This window comes from Alligator mississippiensis, chromosome 3 (assembly GCF_030867095.1).
Source record: "Alligator mississippiensis isolate rAllMis1 chromosome 3, rAllMis1, whole genome shotgun sequence".
Taxonomy (NCBI): Eukaryota; Metazoa; Chordata; order Crocodylia; family Alligatoridae; genus Alligator; species Alligator mississippiensis.
The window spans coordinates 284126552-284146000 of NC_081826.1; the positions used below are offsets into that span (position 1 = coordinate 284126552).

Below are 19449 nucleotides of genomic sequence, written 5' to 3' on the forward strand. Positions count from 1 at the left end.
GATGAGGCTTGTGATGTGAAAACAAATGTTTATTTACAGGCACTTGTACAAGGAACTACTTGCACTAAAGAAGTGAGGGTCTTGTTACTGGCCTTAGCAAAGGTCTGGGGCCAAACCATGCATCACAGAGTAAGTCCTCGTGGTAACTGTGTGTCCAGGAAGGGTAGTATCGCAGAATACAGTTTGGCACATTTACTAGACACTAATGTCACACAGTTGGCCATGACTGGAACAAATCCTTTTTTCCCTGCATTTTGCCTTCGCAAAACAAAGTGCACGTTTTATTTGAGGGTGTGCTTCTGTATGCAAGAACATATGGTATAATACTACACATTTGAATATAATAGATGTATAGATGTTTATACATCTATATGTTCAGCACCTGTAAATCCTCACTGGAGAACAGAAACAAATATCTTGCTTTCCATCGTATACCTTGCAATTTCTGAGAGAGAAAGGGATTTCAACTCTGAGTATATTATACAGTGTGATGTATAATTGTGGCTTAGAATGATGAAATGTCCAAGGTCACAGAAGTAGTAAGTGGCACAGCTAGAAATGGATCCCATATATCCTGTATCTCAACCTAGTACCATAACAATAAATAAATACAGTGAATAAGTAAATAAATAAATAAAACCCCGCTTTTCTGCTGCTGTTCATGTAGCATAATTAAACATCTGAGCAGCACCAACTATCACAATACTTGAGAACAGAACCAGGTTATTTAGATTTGGTTCAAAAAAAAGATCCTGTCCACACTGGAAAAAAAACAAAAACAAAGAAACAAACAAACAAAAAAACTTACAGGCAGAATATTCTCAGGAAATGGCTTGAGATTATTTCACAAACAACTAGAAGACAAAAATTTCTTCTTTGCTATGACCTGATTACTTTGTCTCTTTCAGTCTCACCTCTCAAAGGAAAGCATATGAAGGCACAACATAGTATTGGCATGTTTTACAAAAGAAGCAACAACTACTGAAAGAGTTTATGAATCTGAAATCTTGGAGATAGTCTTTTAAAGACTGAGAGCCTTATAAACTGAATGTGTAATAACTATTCTGAAGAAACAGGACCAGTTTACATTCATGTGGGATGAAAATATAGTCGATAGCTGCTAAACAACTGCAAAAAATATGAATTTTCAAGCCCAGATAAGAAACATTTACATAAGTGTTTAACCCGAGTAATTTAAATACTCCTTCCCCCTGCAAAAACAGAAGTATTTTCTCCCAAACACAAATTAACCAAACACATTTCTAGTAAGCTTTCTAAAGTTAATCACTTCAGACAGCCTTCAGTTTTCTATTTATATTGTAAATAAAGTTATGGGCTAATTAACTTCCTGCACTTTCAATTGGCCAGAACTCATAATACAAAGCCAAATGTCATCTTGAAACTTTTCCTAGGCAATGAATTCCTACACTATACAAACCAGAAGAAGTAATGTCACCTACAATAGCTTAATGCTTCTCAAAGTTTATGAAGAAATAAAAGTTTCAAGTAAACCAGTTCTGGAAAAACAGCATAAAGGAGCAGTTAGAAAAGGAATAATACCAGCTGTAATTGAGCAAAGGTATTATGCATTGCATCTAAAAGCTTATCTAACTTTACCCCAACCATGTGGTTGGTTCAATAAAAGATACTGTGCCCCCAGAAAATTCTTGTTGCTCACATAATTCCTGAATCATCACGGCTAAATCACTCCCACACTACCACTGTAATTTACTTCACTTAGCCTTATGGGACTTGTGATTTTTTTCTTTTAGTGATGAACCATTCATGAATAAAGTAGCCCACGTAACTATTTATGCATAAGTATTTAAAAGTTCATCAATCCACTTATTTTTCTATACATTAAAATAATGATGAACTGTTGTAGCTAACATTATTTAAGGCTGGCTCTGAATATTCCATGTGTTTCTCAATTTAGTTATATTCAAAGCAACTGAAACTTTAAAAGAATAATCTTAATCACCACAGAGGGAAGGAGGTATTTTCTCAGTATCTGCAAGTCATAAGCTATATAGATCACTTATACATGGGTATCTGAATAAACACATTGCTTGATAATCTATAATACTGGATGTGATTTACTCCTAAAAATAAGTTATGGGTTCCCTCTAATAATGGAGATAAAATACTACTTTGAAATCCTTGTAGTTCATATTACACTTGTCCATTGATTGTGGCGTTACAGTCTCAATGGAGTTACACCAGGGTAAATTTGGCCAAATAACATCAATGCTTACAGCTTCCATTTCGCTGAATCTTTTCTGCCGTGTACCAGGTACTGGATAGAATAGAATCCTAACAGCATGTAGCAAAGTGAATTTTAAGCATGGAGATAGCCTATTCTTTTTTGACTATGCTCATTTACAAAACACAGCAACATTAACATTATACTCTGACACAGAAGAACTGTTACGATTGGAGAAATAAGGTCTAATGCATATTAATTATAATTCTGTCTCTGTGGACGCTTGAGAACACCTGGCACAGTATAAGCCAATGTAAACCTACTCAGTGACTTTCCAGTAATTTACCTCCTGGGATAAATTCTTAAATGTCTTCATACCATTTAAATTCTGCTTGCAGTAGTATTCTTGAGAAACAGCATACTGTTTTTAGAGAAAAAGGAGATGTACATCCTTAATGTTAAAGGAAAAAAACCTCTGAGTCAAATACTGAATAATGTTCTTTTGCATTTCTTCCATTCACCCTGTAAAGATATCACCCCAGTAAAGGTAGCAAGGTCAGTGAAACCAACAGCATGCTGAGCTGCCAGGTGAGTACTGGATGTGAAACTTAAACCTGCCTTTATGTAGCTTATAATTTATGCACTTTTTTTGTAAGTAGTAAAAAATAATCTAGGTACATAAATTAATAAATGTATACAGGCATAATAGTGGATCCATATGCACACATGTGCATGTATACATATGGCTCTATATGTGCTCTATTTCTTATATTTAACCTATATACATACGTACATATGTGTGTGTGTGTGTGTGTGTGTGTGTGTGTACACATGCTGGATACCTGACAAGTAGCAAGGGGAAAAAATGTCTTGAAGACATGAAAAAAAAAAAAACAACACACTGCAATGATGATCTTTTTAATTTTTTTTTTTTTTAACTTTTAGATGATTCCCTGGACTTTAATGGACTGGCTAATTATTTACTTGGTGTAAGTGGACCTCTTTTATGCTCATGAAGACAGAAGCCTCAATTGCGAGGGACTGTTGAAGGGGAGAGATAATATGGAATTGGCTATTCTGCAGAACCTAAGTGATTTTTAAAAGTCATTTTAAAACCATTTAAGACAGCTCTGTCTTTATGTGGAAGTCTGACAGCAACACAGTGGAAGAGAAAGAAAATTCTCAGTGGTTGTTGTCTCTGAAGCTTAACACTTACATAAAAGCATTGTTAAACATTTTCAGTGTTGCCCAATGTGCCCATAGTTATCTGAAACATATATTTAGTACAAATACATGTACTTGGTATGTCTTGATATCACATTTGTTTAAAATCTCATGATCCGGGGAACAAGTTAAACTTTTAAATGTGCAAATCACTATTTTTCTTGATCCTCACTGAAGGAGTCTCCTCCTCTGCTTCCAATTAACAGACTTCATTCTTTCCTCCTCCTACTTTAGAAGACTGGATTGAACTGTCATTGGAGAAAAATCAATGCCAGTCCTCTTAAAGTTGGAGTCAATATGAAGTGCTTCCTCTTTAGAAAAACTTTAACATGCTTAATATAGCACTCCCAAACCTGGCTGGCCGGGGGAAGTAAGTACTAGAGTCTGGGACTTAAACATGGGTCTTACACACTCTATGACTATATAAATGTCACATAACAGACCTAATATAGACTATTTAAGACTGAAATGGAATGAAGACATAGGTATCCAGATGACAGAAAACTGGTGAAAATAACTTACTTTTTAATCTGCAATATTTGTGCACTTGTCTCCCTCCAAGCTTAAAATATTTAAATATACTGCCAGTAGATACATATTGGCAGTATACTACATTGCAGGCAATGCTTGGTCATATTTTGGTCATGCCCTATGATCAATGCTTTTTGGAAAGAAATTATAACTAGAATTAACAGGGTTTTGAACACAGTACTAATACCTTTGACAAACATGTGTGCTCTTGGGTATGTACCCAAAGAATTCAAACTGAAACCTTGCTAGATTTCACTCTTACAATGGGCTTTATTAGTGACACAGGATTATATAACTACATTTGGAAAAGGATAACATCTCTAAATATCAAGATCTGGTACAATGAGATGGTGCAGCTGGTGTTTATGGAGTCATGTTTAGCAGGCTCAACAGCTTCAGAACGTTGGGTGCAATTTGGAAAGACTTCTCAGAATATTTTGGTAAGTAAATTATTACTCCTTGTATACTTCTCTTTTCTTCTATCCCCCCTTTTCCCTTGTCCTTTTTTTCCTTTCACCGTAACCATTTTTAATGACTTATGTAAATAGTTTGGGTTGACATGTACAGTTGATGTATGTATGTAAGTATGTATACTATTTTTGATTTGTGTTGCATTTTTTAAAAAAATCAGTCAAAATTAAAAAAAAATGGTTCTCATACAGTAATTTAATTCACCAACTACAAGGTGATGTGCTTAGCTATTAAACAGTCTTTATACTCTTTATAAACTGCCTACTGACCTGAACTATGACGAGTGGAAAAGTAACTTATAATGTTGTCATTTAATATAGTGTATAACTCCTATGGAGCACTTTCAGGATTTTGAGGGCTTATATATAACTTCTCCAAAAAAAAAAATTAACACTTTGATGTTACAGATTAATTAAATATTTTTGAATGATTCCATTTACATTTTATAATGATATTTACCATACAAAATATTAGAGGAGGACAAGCAGAACTAAAAGGAAGTCCAGCAAAAATTTTTAAGTGGGTGAGAGAAAAATCCATCATTGCATTTTTCACTAAATACCTGGACAGATTTCTATGAGTTCCACTGCTATGGTGTATGAATTATAGAAGAAAAATCTGTATGCCAGGGACCTTTAAAAGTACTCAGCATCATTTAAAATTTAAATTTAGACGAACATGTGTGAAATATTAGTTGTATTATCACATCAGTGTTAAATTTGTTTTCCCCCAAGGGGAAGTGTTACAGCATGCTTCTTTGTTCCACATGATACTTTTTAAGTTGGGATAAGGGAGTATTATAATGATGAAAAAATATTTCATTTTAATTTCAACCATATAAACATGTTTTTAAACCCACAGTATTTAAAAGTGTAAACAAAAATAGCGAGATCCTTTTGGGCATGAAACATTCTCTAGTTAACAAATATAGTCATTTACATAAAATAAGACGCACGAGTTTGTAGCATTTAGTACAGAACGTTTTAAATAACATGTCTACCCTTCTTGAGGCTCTGAGAAGTGAGATATCAATACGGTCCTTATATAGCAGCTAGAACACAGACAGGAATATTAACATTTATTTTATGGCAAAATAGAATATTAACCTGAACCTCTAAACATATTCTTTTCTGAAAAAGATCACATGATCATTTACATTTATTAAGAGAGCCCCAAAAATGAACAGACGATACCTCAGTTAAAAACTTTTCATTCGAAGGACAGTCACTATAACAGCATAGGACTAACTTTATCTACAAAACATGATAAAAACTGCTAGCATGAACTAGAACCCACCTGCAAATCCTTATGCTTCAACTGAACTCATGTCATATTATCCATTATGGAAAACCTGATGTAGACAGTTAAATTACAATTCATTTTGCAATAAATGTTGAAATAGTGAAGTAAAAATTTGGTAGTAAATCTCAAACAACTGACATTTCACATTCAAACTGATTTGTAACAAAAACATTTCAGGGTATCTAACAGTCAGCATAAGGGTTAAAATCCTGGCTTTCTGCTGCATAGTAGGTGCTATTCTAAGCCGATAGTGTGTTTAAATCCACACCAATGAAATCAATACAGCACTGTTCTATCCAAGGTGAGACCAAATAAACCTGTCTGAAGCTTGAGAAATAGGCTTTGCAGTACACTTTGAGTGCTAAGTGCCTTTCAGTCCAGAGATCTGTCATTAAATAATCATTAGCCATCATTCACTCTTCCTAAAAAGCTTAACATCTAAACTTGTTCAACATCTACTAAAGTATTAGTATAGACTACCATGTGCTCATTAGCACTTAAGGATGTTTATACCATTTTCTTTAACAAGGCACTGCCTTGTTAGAGCACACCTCCAAACATCTTTGTATCACTTAATGCACAATGTATTCTGGGTTCTTGATAATGGTTGCAATGAGCTCATTTCATGGCATCTAGCCAAAATAAGAATGTTTTATATTTAGTCATACATATAGGATTTGTTGAATTTGTTTAATATTTTGTCTCAGAAAAGGTAGTCACTCTTAGCACTGGCTATTCAGAGTTTACTTCTGTCTTTAGATTTAAGATAGATGCGATTGTAATAAGTACATTAATCTATATACATGGATTTCTAGTGCGACTCACTCTGCTACCTGCTTTGCTATAGGGAACATTGCCTTGAATTTTTATTGTTGTATTAGAACATGAAAATATGATGTGAATCATAAACTAATTTCTTCTATGTTACTGCAAAATTCTGATGTTACAGTCAGGTATTTTCTCTATATGCTGTGGGAATTCCCTATTCAGTTTGAAAAATCAAGACCACAAATTAAATGGTGTGCCTTGAAATGTATGTCTGATCTCAAAAGTTAACCAAGTGCTAATTAAAATTATTTTAACAAAGTTCTATTAAAAGACAAGTACCTTAGAAGTTTGTATGAACAAACTAATAGGTGAACAAATTAATTTCATTATGCTGATAGTAGTTTGTTTCACAATGCATTTTTAAATTATACAAATTCAAAAATTACCCACATATTTATAGTATTCTTGATCTTATAATTTCAGCTGCTAGTTAAGATTTTGTACTTTTGTGCAGAGTTGAATATTTTATATATTTCACAATATGTTTCAATAATTTGTTAGACATCTATACTTTTTCATTAATATCAGTTACATAACAGTCATATACAAACAAAACTCATATGCCAAGTATTATCTTTCAATAGAATTTGGTTAGAATAAAACTAATTTCTAACTCATGAGTATTATAAAGAACATTCAAATATTCTGAATACATGTTAATTATCCTAAGTATGATCAAATTCTATTTCAGTTTTTAAAAAATGGCCTATATTCCCCATCTACACTGTAGAGAATCCATTTTGTCCTGGACTATTTTTTCACTGCTCTATGCTCTGCATCAGAAAGAGAATCTTCTTCATTCATTTTATGCTCCCTCAGATGCAATAAATTGAAATATTTAGTCATAAAAATAATGCTACAGGAGAGATGAAAATTCTGACAAATAGCAATATTGCAGAAAAACAGCTATTTACGAAAAATATACACCTAGATAATGTGAACATATTTCACATATATGTTGTAAAAAATGTTAAAATGTGCAAATTGCACAAACAGTATCTTGTATACTTCTAGCAGATTTTTTTTTTTTACTGTGCTAGACATTATAAATGAATGACAATGCAGACAATCTGAATACAAATCCATTAAATTAAAAGATAAAATATCAATCCCTGAAACGTTAAAAGAGAAAGTATTACAAAACAGTTTGTCACATTGTCCACAATTTTTGTGTCTGAAATGCAAGCCATTAGTTTGCATGTAAATAATAGCTATACAATCAAAAATAAAAATGAAGATGTTTCTCCAAATGTTTTTAAAGATATCTTAGATTAACTGTTAATAAAAAAGACTGATCAATAAAAGCAATTCATTCTTGAGTATCAAATCTCTGTGGGCATAGGTAAAACCTCAATAAAACTAGTACGAATCTAGATTTTACATTTTGAAGCATGATTCCTATTTTATTGAAAAGAAATGTAAGAGTAACAAACTATTTTAAATTACAGTCATTTTGAAACGGAGTTGCAACTTAGCCTGATACTTTATGAATAGACTGTGTTCCTATCGGAAATCAATAGGAAGGCAGGTAAAATTAGATGGCCACGATTTGCAAGGAAATCAATAAGAGATATAGTAATATCAAAATCTAAGCCCTATGCCTTTTAGAAACTAAAATTCACTTTTAAAGTGAACAAAAATGTAAAAAATTTACACCAGAATGAATGCTTTCAAGAGTCTTTATATAATCCAGATATATGAAGCACCACAAAGAATGCCTTATTGTCATGTATTACTGTTAAAATCTTCCTTTAAAAAGTATCTGCATTCGCATAATAAGAATTCATCCTCACAGACTATTTTGTTCTAATTCTGTTCATTAGACACACATTTTAAAATCCTTTGGACAGTGAAATCCTGAGAAGAATGATCTACCTAATATTTATTTGTGTGCATTGCTATATTGCTTATAAGAGGCTCTGTGAAGAGAGAGTTAGTTAATTAACACAAATCAAAAACTGAAAGAGTAAAGTTGGCACCTAGTCTTTACTTTATAAAATGTGACACAGAAAAAGAAAAGGTAGCAGTGAATACCATCACTAGAAAATATAGCGCTAATATCTTCAGATGATTCTCAGGATTAGCAAATTAACAAAAAGAAGGATATCTGAGATAAGTGCGTAGCTTCAGTGGAAAGTAACTGGTTTCCTAAGGTAACATATAAAGGTGCAAACTTACTAGTATAATTCTAAGCGTCTCCCAGAGGCTGTGCACCTGTAGCTCTGACTGGAAATTGTAGGAGTATGAATGTGTAATTTCAAATTCCAATAATTAATGGATACTATACATGTAATTTGTGGCATACTACACACCTGGTTTTAGTGCACAAATATGGAAATATTAAAATAATGTACCCTTGCTTATCAGAACCTAACTTGCTATATTAAAGCATGAAAACTTTTTTACAACAATGGTTGGGCCAAAAAAACAGCTTTGTAAGAGATGTATGTAATGCTAATTTTAATTATAGATGCTAGTATGACATCATAAATGTTCTAATATTCAAATATTAGAATTAATTTGAAGTAACTTCTTGATTCCCAAGCTGAATAGTCTTTCGCATGCACACACATTTGATTCAAAATAATGTATAATCAACCTCCAGTTTAATCTCTTACATCAACAGTCCGATCAATATAGATGCTTCTCATTTTCTGGTTTAAGAGTATTTTCACCTTCATCAGAACTAGGTTTAATGAAAAAATACTAAAAAAAAAAAAAAAATCTTTAAATGTTACCAATATATTTGTTTAGGAGCAACAGCAATAGACAACTACCACCAAGGAAATAACAAATCAGTATCAAAATTATAGCAGGCCCTACAGTAATGCAGAAGCTCAATACTAGACTGCCGATGCTGAAGGAACTCCTGAGAGGCTTAACCTGGTGTGATAAAAGACTTGACAAAGCAACCCTGACTGTGCAGCAATGCCAAGTTGCGGGCTAATACGAGAACAGGAGGCCCAATCGCTGTCTTTCAACATGCGCAATTTACACATGGCTTTATCAATAGCCCTAGTGCTGAATACAGAACACACTCTATTTGGCTTTCAGTCAATTAAGCTTTAAGCTGTCAGCAAACAAGACTTTTAAGTTAATTTTGAATCACCACGAATCAAGTTGAAGGTTGTGAAAGGGCGCGCTCACATGCTGGCATGAAAAAAGGCAGTTTAATTGCCTCTGAATAGCTATTATATGCTGCAATTGGCCTATTGAATCTTAGATGATCTATTTATTTATCAAAGTGAAACCAAAAACTGGTAAAAACTTAAATTTATGAACTACGCTTTTAATATTTTAATATTTTGTACAAATTGGATTTTTTTTTCTTTAGAGGCTTAAGATTTTTATTTCTATTTATATGAAGAAATTGGTTTATTCAAAAGAAGAATAAAGGAAGTATTGTAAATGAAACCACTGATATCTGAAACAAGGAAACAAATAATTTTCAGTACAATAATTTATATTGCAGAACATTTTAAAAATGTGTCAGATTGCAAATAACATAAATGACAGTTGCTTCAAACTACCACTTCTATTACTTTTATAATATAAGAGTAAAACAAAAAGTACAGATATGAAGACCCGCAATCTTCAGGGTTTTTTTCTTCTTCTCCTTTTTAATTTGCTGCTATAATTTTAGAAGAAAATATATCAGAGATTTCCCTTAGGAATTAATTTTAATATATTTTTTAAAAAAGGCTTTCCATGCTGTACTTATACCAGTTTCTTAAAAGTTTCATTCCATTAGATTAGTATAGAGCTGGATTTTAATATCAATGCACTTCAGATTGCACTTTCAGCACCAGAGTACTTAAAAGTATACACTTGCTTGCTCTGTGCGAAGTGTCCACATTTAAATTGAACATACATAATATTTTAGCTGATGGTTATATGAATACTAGGCTGTCCATGTAGATTTCTTTTAATGGAAAAAAAATCTTTAAAACACTTGGTATGGAAAACTGAAGCACAGGAAACCACTGGAAAAAAACCAGAAAAGTTAGTTTTTGATCTATAAACACCCAAACTGTCTTTCTAATAAGAACCAATACAACTATGATTCATCAATTGCAAGTTTGTCCTAGGTGTTTGCTAGCAATAGCATTATTGACTTCTTGGTACACACTACATCGCTATACATATTGCATTTCAAAGAGAATGCTGATTTGAGAGTATGAAAAGCCAGTAGGAGACACTTCTACCAAGTACAATCTATAGTTCAGGCTTCAGAGACCTCCTTTTATACAGTCCTTTTTATGTAGTCATGAGAAGATTTACACTACGCCCAGGAGTGCTGCTGGGAGGAAAGGCCCATATACCTGCATCTACTCTATGTATGCACAAGACAGCTTGGGCCCGCATGTAAGGGCCCATAAGCATGCTCCACGGTACCCTGGTCAGTCTCTCCATACACAGAGAACAAAGGGGCATGCATGGAAGGCACAAGTGAAGGGTGCTTAGGCCCATGCTGGACATCACAACAACCAGCCTTAGTGTTCTCTCTCTGTGACCATTGTAGATTTAGTGTCAGACTGAAAACTTTTGAAGCATTTTTTCCACTGTTACGCATAGTTCTCTTCTTTTTAAAGAAAAAAAGGGGGAAAAGGGAAAAAAAAAAAGGAAAAAAAGAAAAAAAAATTTTTTTTTTTAATTGTTATAAAGCCAGAGTTCTGTATTTACTCATTACAGGTTTTAACCACAGCCCAATGATGTCAAGAAGATTCTTTCTACTGACTTTACTGAGTTTTGAATCAAGGCCTAAAGGGCATATGGGAAGAAAGTGATAGTTTAGGACTAAAAGTGAAAATCTAGGAAAGTTTGTTCTAGAAAAAAAGTTAGAGAAGTAGAGGTGAAGATTAGGGGCGTGCAAAACAGGCCCTATTCAGCTCAAATCAGGGACAGTGATTCAATTCATTGATTCAGATCACTGTACCCGATTCAATTCGGATGAACCTGAAGATTCAATGCTGATTCAGAAAAATCAGTGATTCGGGCATAGACACGGGTTTAAATGTTTTTTCTACATACCTCGAGATACCAGGCATGGCTTGTGAATGCTGTGATGGTGGAGTGGATGGCGCGTTCCACAGGAGCCCGGGGGGGGGGGGGGGGGGGGAAGGCCCGGTGTGCTTGTCAGCGAACCCAGAGGTGGACTGGAAATACTTCCAGTCCACTTACGGGTCTGCTGGGGAGCGTGCTGGGGGTTCCCCATTCCCTACTGAACATTTGTGAAACTGCATTTTATTCTACATAATGGTATATTATATACTGTGTTGGTTAACTACACCCATGTAAATGGTTTGTCAGATGATGAAATAATTAATAATCCAAAGGTTCTGCAGAACTTTCAGAAGCACTCAGAACATAAGCCATTTGCAAGTCACATATCCTACATGGCAGTCTGCCTCAGACCAGTAACCGCATTCATATAACAATTTTTCTACTGAAAAATGGGTAATTTATGTAAAGTATATGCCCTTAAGATAAATGTGTACACTGATAGAAAACAGTTTCTCAGAATCTTTGGCCCACAACTATATTTACTTTTCTCAAGGGATGCGGACCTATTTTTCTCTAATTCTAACCAGTGGGTGACTGGACACACCGTTTTAAATTATGATATCCAGCTAATACAATCAAGTTTAAATTTGGCATTGTAGTGGGCAAAACTATGAATAATTATGCCCAACTCTTGTTGCTGAATTTTTGAAAATTGACTGAAAGTCATACTTACTGCTTTGCCTGTAGCTCACTGACAGCAGGGTAAGACTGTCAAATATCAGTGTGAGGATCTCATAGTAGGTGTGGCATTTAGTTTTAGAAACCTCATATTTCAAACAAAGCTCCCTGGAATTCTTCTGCATTTCACTGAGCGTATGTAACATAGTTGCAATACTGCTATAGCAGGTACCTAGTGAAAGTACCCACTCTCCTCCATCCCCTCCCCTAAGCTAAAACTCTCATAACTAATAATGAAAGATTTTTCTAATAATGAAAGAAAAAACTTTCATAACTGATAATGAAAGATAAATATGAAAGAAAAATGAAAAAATTATAAAAATTACAACAGAGGGTTATATTGCATATCTTTGACATCACAGCTATGAAATATGACTTTTCTTTAAAAGTGAGGTCCACCTAAACAATCTCTATATTATTCTAACAGATGGTCTGGCAGTATTAAAATTAGCCAAATTATTCTGATGATTTTGATGCATAATAGCCAGGGCCTGTGCTCTGGGCAGCAGCAGCAGGGGCGAAGCTGGCAATGGCCACAGAAGTCATTCATGCACCCACTTGAAGTAGGTGCCCTTTGAGGTCTTCACAATTAATCCTATGTTTTTCTATATACATGTACAAAGTGCTTTGGGTCACCCACCATGTGTTACACTGCAGTTAAGTTTGACTATTTCCACATATCACATTCCCATCTCCAAAATAATGATTTGCTCATCATGATCTTGAAATCAAACTCACTTTTAAAATTGCTTTTTACAAAAAGGGTGTGTGGGGGAGGAGGGGGGGAAGAAGAGGGATAAGAATACTGCCTCTTCCCATTTCTTCCTCTGTTATAAGTTGTTAGCCATGTAAGTCTGAAGTCAGGCAGAACAGCAAGGTGGCACCACGGAATGCCATTCAGACAGTAGCTGCCAACAAAAGCTTCTGTCCTCTGGACCAGTTAGTCTCTACTATTACTTGCCCTTTCTTCTACCTGTTTAAAAATGCAGAACTTGGGGCTTGCTTATTGCTCTTATTAAAGTGAGATGGTAGTCCAGGGGTAAGCATCCCCCAACACGAGTGCCAGAGTGTGGCACTCGAAGGAATTTTGCTTGGCACGTGTGCCTCTGGGTGGGTGGTGGGGAAGGGGCTGGGGCTACATGGCCACAAGGACTGGGCCCCTCGAGTCTCCCCTACCATCTGCCCCTGACATGCCAACATCTTACAAGCTGAAGTTGCAGGTGCTTTTGGCATTCTGCCCAAAAACGCTGCCAACCCCTGTGGTAGTCCAACTTTCGTTCTTATGGACAGGAGTCCCTTCCACAAAAAGCAATCAATCAATATTTGCTTTGGCAAGAGACCACGAGGAAATGAGTAGAGACGCTTATCTATCCTATCATCTCTTGAAAGCAGTTCACTGCAATCAGTCTTGAAATATATTTTGGTGGCATCTAAGAGAGAATTATACTGTTCCTGTACCATAGAGATGCTTCAGATTTCAAGGCTGTCAATGTCCTCTTTCATAAACGCAAAATTAACCAAGAAGGTCAGCGCATGCGCAGTTGGCCAGAAGCATTACGGATAGACAGAAACACAGACAGACAGACTATTATATTAGAAAAATCAATCAACAATGACATAATACATCAGGATATGACTGTGTTCTAGTGACACTGGAAATATTTTATGTGCTTTGCTTTTGAAGGTACTATGTCTTTGGGACATCCTGCTGTGTGCTTGGTCTTGGATTTCATTAACTATTTGTGCATGTATATACAGAAACCTAGTTGGTAGACAAAGGCTAATTGTGTAGACATCAAATGCAAAGAGAAAAACTTTTTAGTTCCTCATATCACTGCACCTATGAAAGACCTTTAAAATCACCATTTGGGGAGATGGTCATTTTAACTCCACCTCCCCCCATCACACACACACCATTTTTGTTGAGCTGACATTCATTACCATGGAAACAGCAGTTAAAAAAAAACAAACCCAAAACCCAGCAGCCTTCAGCTGAGGAGTTTGAACTTCTGCAGGATTCAGCTGTAGCTGCAGACAGAAGGATACAGCTGCCTTTGCTTTTAAAAAGTATAATTGTATGATTAAGAAATTAAAAACTTATTTTATGTTAGACATGCAAAGAACATAATCCTTTAACTTCTTCCTCCTCATCCCTCTGCCCTTCCCCGTGCTTACAGTTTGCCTTTTATATTAATTACCATTTACTAGCAGAAATAAACCACAATTTCCAATATGGACATGAAAAAGGATCAGGTAAGGAAACAACGTAGATGCAGAGAAAAGAAAGCCAGCTGTGCAATGCTGTTAGTTCTTAAACTTCCTCTGGGGCTAGCCTTAATTCCCATATGGGTTGCTGCAGTAAAGGATAGGATCTCTCCTATCTAACTTAATCAATCACTACAGAGACTAGGTGCTAACAGAGCTATAAATGTGCTCATATAAAAGTTACAGCATGCTTTTGGTAACAAGATTTGCTATGAATATTTATGACAATTATGTAATAAGGTTCCACATTTGGACTTTAGATTTTAAAGGAAAATCAACCCAGTACTTATGTTCCATCTATCCACAAAATGGATTTTAGAATTGGTTAGGCCAGGAATGCCTATAAACCAATTATATTGAATGCTAATCTACGTAAAAATAATAGTTTCCTGCACTGAAATGAAAACGCATTTCTCATTTTGTTTCAATAAAATGAAAAATTTCATTTTTTACCAGGTTAATGTGCAAACGAAAATAGACTTGGTTAATGCTATGTTTAGTAATATAATTTAACCACAGCTACTTCAAATACAAATTTCTGTTTCACAGTACAAAATACACAGGAACGCTACATACACTGATTAATCATTGAGACAAAAAATTGTGTTGAAAGGACATAATTAAGAAATTAAATGTTTGAATCCAATATTATACTTCGGTCATTGCATCTGACAGAATATACTGGGCACGTTTACACCTGCACTTTAAGAAGCAGTAAACTGTGGGCATAGTTACATGTGGATCTGATGTGGTGCCGGGCAGTTTTAGTTAGCAAGACACACTAATTAAAAGAACTTGGCATCGTATCGGGAGCACGTGTATCAACAGCACAGGATGCCTCCACACTTAGAAAATGGTGACAGAGCACTCTGAACTAAAGCACACCAAATGTGTTTTAGTTCAAAGCGCACTGCTGCCATTTTCTCAGCGCAGAGACATGCCGTGCCGCTGATACATGTGACGCTTGAGGCTGCCAGAGCACATCAATTTACGTGCTACAGCAGACTTGATAATAGAGTCTGCTCTGACACGCTGGGTTTTCAGTGTATCAGAGCACGCTCCCCACATGTGTGAATGTGCCCTATATTACTGCACATTAAAGCATCACATAAAAAAGTGTGACTTTACACTAATACACAGTAAAATAGTCTACTGTGCATTAAGGCTCACTAAAAAAGTGTGCAAATGCACTACTGTACATTAGCACAGCTCAATGCACATTTAGTACCTGACATTGGAGGTATTAAATTTAATGTGCTTTAGAAAAGGCACCTTAATGCATGTGTATACAGACCCACTGTACCCTTTTAAGAGATTAAAAAATAGTTCCATGAAGAGCAATTTGTGCACTTCTGGATTACCAAAAAGCCAAACCTCCAGAGCAACTAATTGTGTACTCTCTCAAGATTGACAAAGTCTAATTACTTAAAGTGTCTGTCTATCTCATATACACACTGTTACTCCAGATTTTAGTTAGGTTATGTTAATATTAATACCTATACATTCACCATTAGAGTGGTAACTAACAAGATACCTAAATTCATTCTATTTCAACCAGAAAAGTCAATAAAAAGCTCCTTATTCACTATTTAAAATCCAGTATATAAGTGAAGAGCTTTTAACTCACACCATCTGTTTTTCCCCCCCCCATCTGCAACCATTTGCCTGAAAGTCACACACACACACGTTTGGAATTCTCACATCAAGTGAGATATTAAGTATAAAATAAACAATATTAGGGTCTTGCAAAGCTGCTCCTAAGGAGCTACTTTAGTAACCTTAGATCAATCCTCCTGCTTTAAAAATATGGTTGGAAAAAACCCTGTTATTACCAATATTATAATAAATATAAGCTTTGATTCTAGCTCTTTCTACTCACAGAACTATTTTTTTCTCATCCCTACAACAACTGCTGAGACAGGAACTAACAAGGACAGGCAAGCAGTTATTTAGAAAGTGGACAAAAGGCCAAAGCGTTATTGAATCAAAACTTAACAAGATAACCCTAATTGCAATAAGGTCCTGGTAGTGGCTGGAAAAGGTGCCCTCTCCACCCTGCTCCTTCAATTCAGATATTGAGTTCTCAATGTCCTGACTAATCAAGGATTAAGCAAATGCACCTGAAAACAAAGCCTAAACTAGTCAACAGTCCCTTATACATAACTGTAGATAGACAGGCTTAAATGTTTCAAGAGCTAGGGCACCTCACAGGTATAAGACAATCCCAAAACACTGTTCTGTTGGTGTGTGGCATATCAACTGCACAAAGGATGCACACTACGAATGAGACATACCAGTTAAATGTGTTCCAATGAGTGAAAGAAAAAGGCATCAAAACTGCAACCTGTCCTCCAATTCATAATGCCTGCCCCCTACACAATGCACTTTAAGTAGTTGCTCAGAAGAGTCACCTATGAAAATCAAACATGTAAAATACCCATTACATACTACCACAAGTATACTCAGATATGGACTTGCATACACAATTATAGAAGGGAAGATGGGTACAGCTTCCTGTAGGGAGATGGGGGGCAACGTGTACAGAAGACCTTCACCACTTGCGGGGCTTATGTTCTCATATCCCCCGCGAATGGCAAAATCTGCGAATAAGGCACTGTGTTCATGAACACTGTCTACGTTCATGAACGCAGTGCCAGAGGCAGCTGGTGGGGGCCACGGCTGCACTGGCGACGGTGGGAGTGTGGTGGTGGAAGCACAGCAGCAGCAGTGGAAGCCTGGTGGCGGCAAGTGCAGAGCTCTCAAGGAGCTCCTTTAAGTGTATTTAAGATGCAGGTTTAGCATGCACGAATACTTGAAACTGCGAATGCCCAACTCATGAATAGCGAGGGTTGCCTGTATATGCAGAATGACACAGATGGTAAAACTCTCTTGAGAGAGGCAGTTAGCCATGGTTCAGAGAGGCATAAGCTTTTGTAAGCAAGAACCTATTTAGCATCTGACAAACTAAGTCGTGCCTCTCTAAACCAGTTGGCCTCCAAGGTGATAAGACAACTTATTCTTTTCATGCAAATTAGCAGGTTAACGTAAAGACAGAGCTTGACATGCTAAATTGTGTGAAAACTTCAGACTGCCTTGTCTTCACCAGGATGTCCCCTCATGTTAGTTAGCACTAATTAATACAAGTGGTAAGAACTTAACCTTGCCCCCTAATTTGCCCACAGGATTTCAAAAAAGCCCGTCTCATTTGATTGCTGGCACCTAATAACAAAATAGGTCTCCTCAAACATCATATGGGTACACAGCTTTAGCAGCGAATCAGAAATACTGTCAACACTGGAAAAATTGCACTTATTTTCTAGAGCCACAGAAATAGCAATAGCATACCGGAGAACATGGAAAAAAGGCTCAGGTTTCACCAGTGTGTCATGAAAACCTACTGCTAGTGCAGTGCAGCAGACATGGGATAGCCGACAGTGCCGAAATAGCTCCAGCTGTTCCCAATACCTTGCTTGTTAAGCAACAGATTCCCTTCTCAGGTCACCCCAGTAGTCCAAACACTACACTAGCTTTCAGTAAACAATAGGATTAAATTCTAAAATTTGTTCCCAATTTCTAAAACCCTAAGAAACCTGGGGACTGAGCTACCTCAAAAACGACTCTTTTTGCTATTTTGACTTCCATGGCAGATGCATTCTTCAGACCAAATAGAATTTGTACTGCAATAATGAGACTTGCAAGAGGAGGCAGGTTCTCAGGTACCTAGCATTGGAACTCCCTTCCATGGTAGATTAATATGGCTATGGATCGCTACCCTCAGGGAAACTTCCCCAGCCCCCCACCTCCCTCCATCTGCTTCACAAGAGTCATCTCTTCACCACAGTCTTCTTGCAATAAATATAAAATGTTTAAAAAAAATTGTTATACAACCATACCCCAAAATGGGAGGAAAACTGAAGATTCTATGAAGACAGACTGAGGGACCTGAATCTCTTCACCCACCACAAGAGAAGGTTGAGAAGTGATCTTGTGGCAGTATATATGCTCATCGGAGGGGGTCAGCAGGGAACAGGGGATACTCTGTTTACCAGGGCGCCTCTCAGGGTTACTAGAAATAACGGCCACAAACTGAAGGGGAGTAGATTTAGGTTAGACATCAGGAAGAAATTCTTTACAGTGAGGGTTGCCAAAATATGGAATGGGCTTTCAAGGGAGGTAGTGGTCTCCCCTACCTTGGAGGTGTTCAAAAAGAGATTGGACAAGCACCTGGCTAGGGTTACATAACCCCAGTGCTCTTTTATGCCCCAGGCAATGGGTAAGACTCCATGATACACTACGACCCTTCCAACCCTAGAAATCTATGAAATCTATGAATTGATCAGGATTGATATTTAGTATTTCAGCTATGCAGTGATTTATTATTAAAATGTGAGAACGTCAGATGGGAAGATTGGGAGAGAGTTTTTCTATTAGGAAGGATACTAATCCTTGCCTCTTGGGCAAATTCCAGATTAGGTGATTAACTTTACAGTCAGTCCTTGATTTACGACCGTTTGAGTTGCAACAAATGTCACTTACGGCCTTTGTAAATTATGACAATGTTTCAGGGTTTTGACAGGGTTTCAACTGTACGACGCTGAACACAGCTGCCTCCAGCTGGTAAGTTTGTTGCGGTGGGGGGCAGATCAACTCCCCCACAGCAAGGAAGGGATTGGGGCTGGGGCTGGGACAGGGGCTGCCCAGTCAAGGCAGGAGGGGGTGGGGCAGCTCCTGCTGCAGGCTGCCGGTCCAGGAGCTGCTCATCCAGTGGCTCCCGCCACTGTGTGCTGCCGGTCTGGGAGGACATGGGGTGGGGGAGGCATGTGCCCCTCCATGTGCATGGGTCAGGGGGGTCGGGGCTGTGCTGGGCTGCACTCCAAGAGGGC

The 19449-nt window shown here is 36.6% G+C and overlaps 1 protein-coding gene across 3 annotated transcripts in view; it reads right to left on the reverse strand.

Moving 5' to 3' along the window:
* Window positions 1-19449, reverse strand: part of WDR7 (WD repeat domain 7) — a 320960-nt gene that overhangs the window by 155769 nt on the left and 145742 nt on the right. The window lies entirely within an intron of this gene.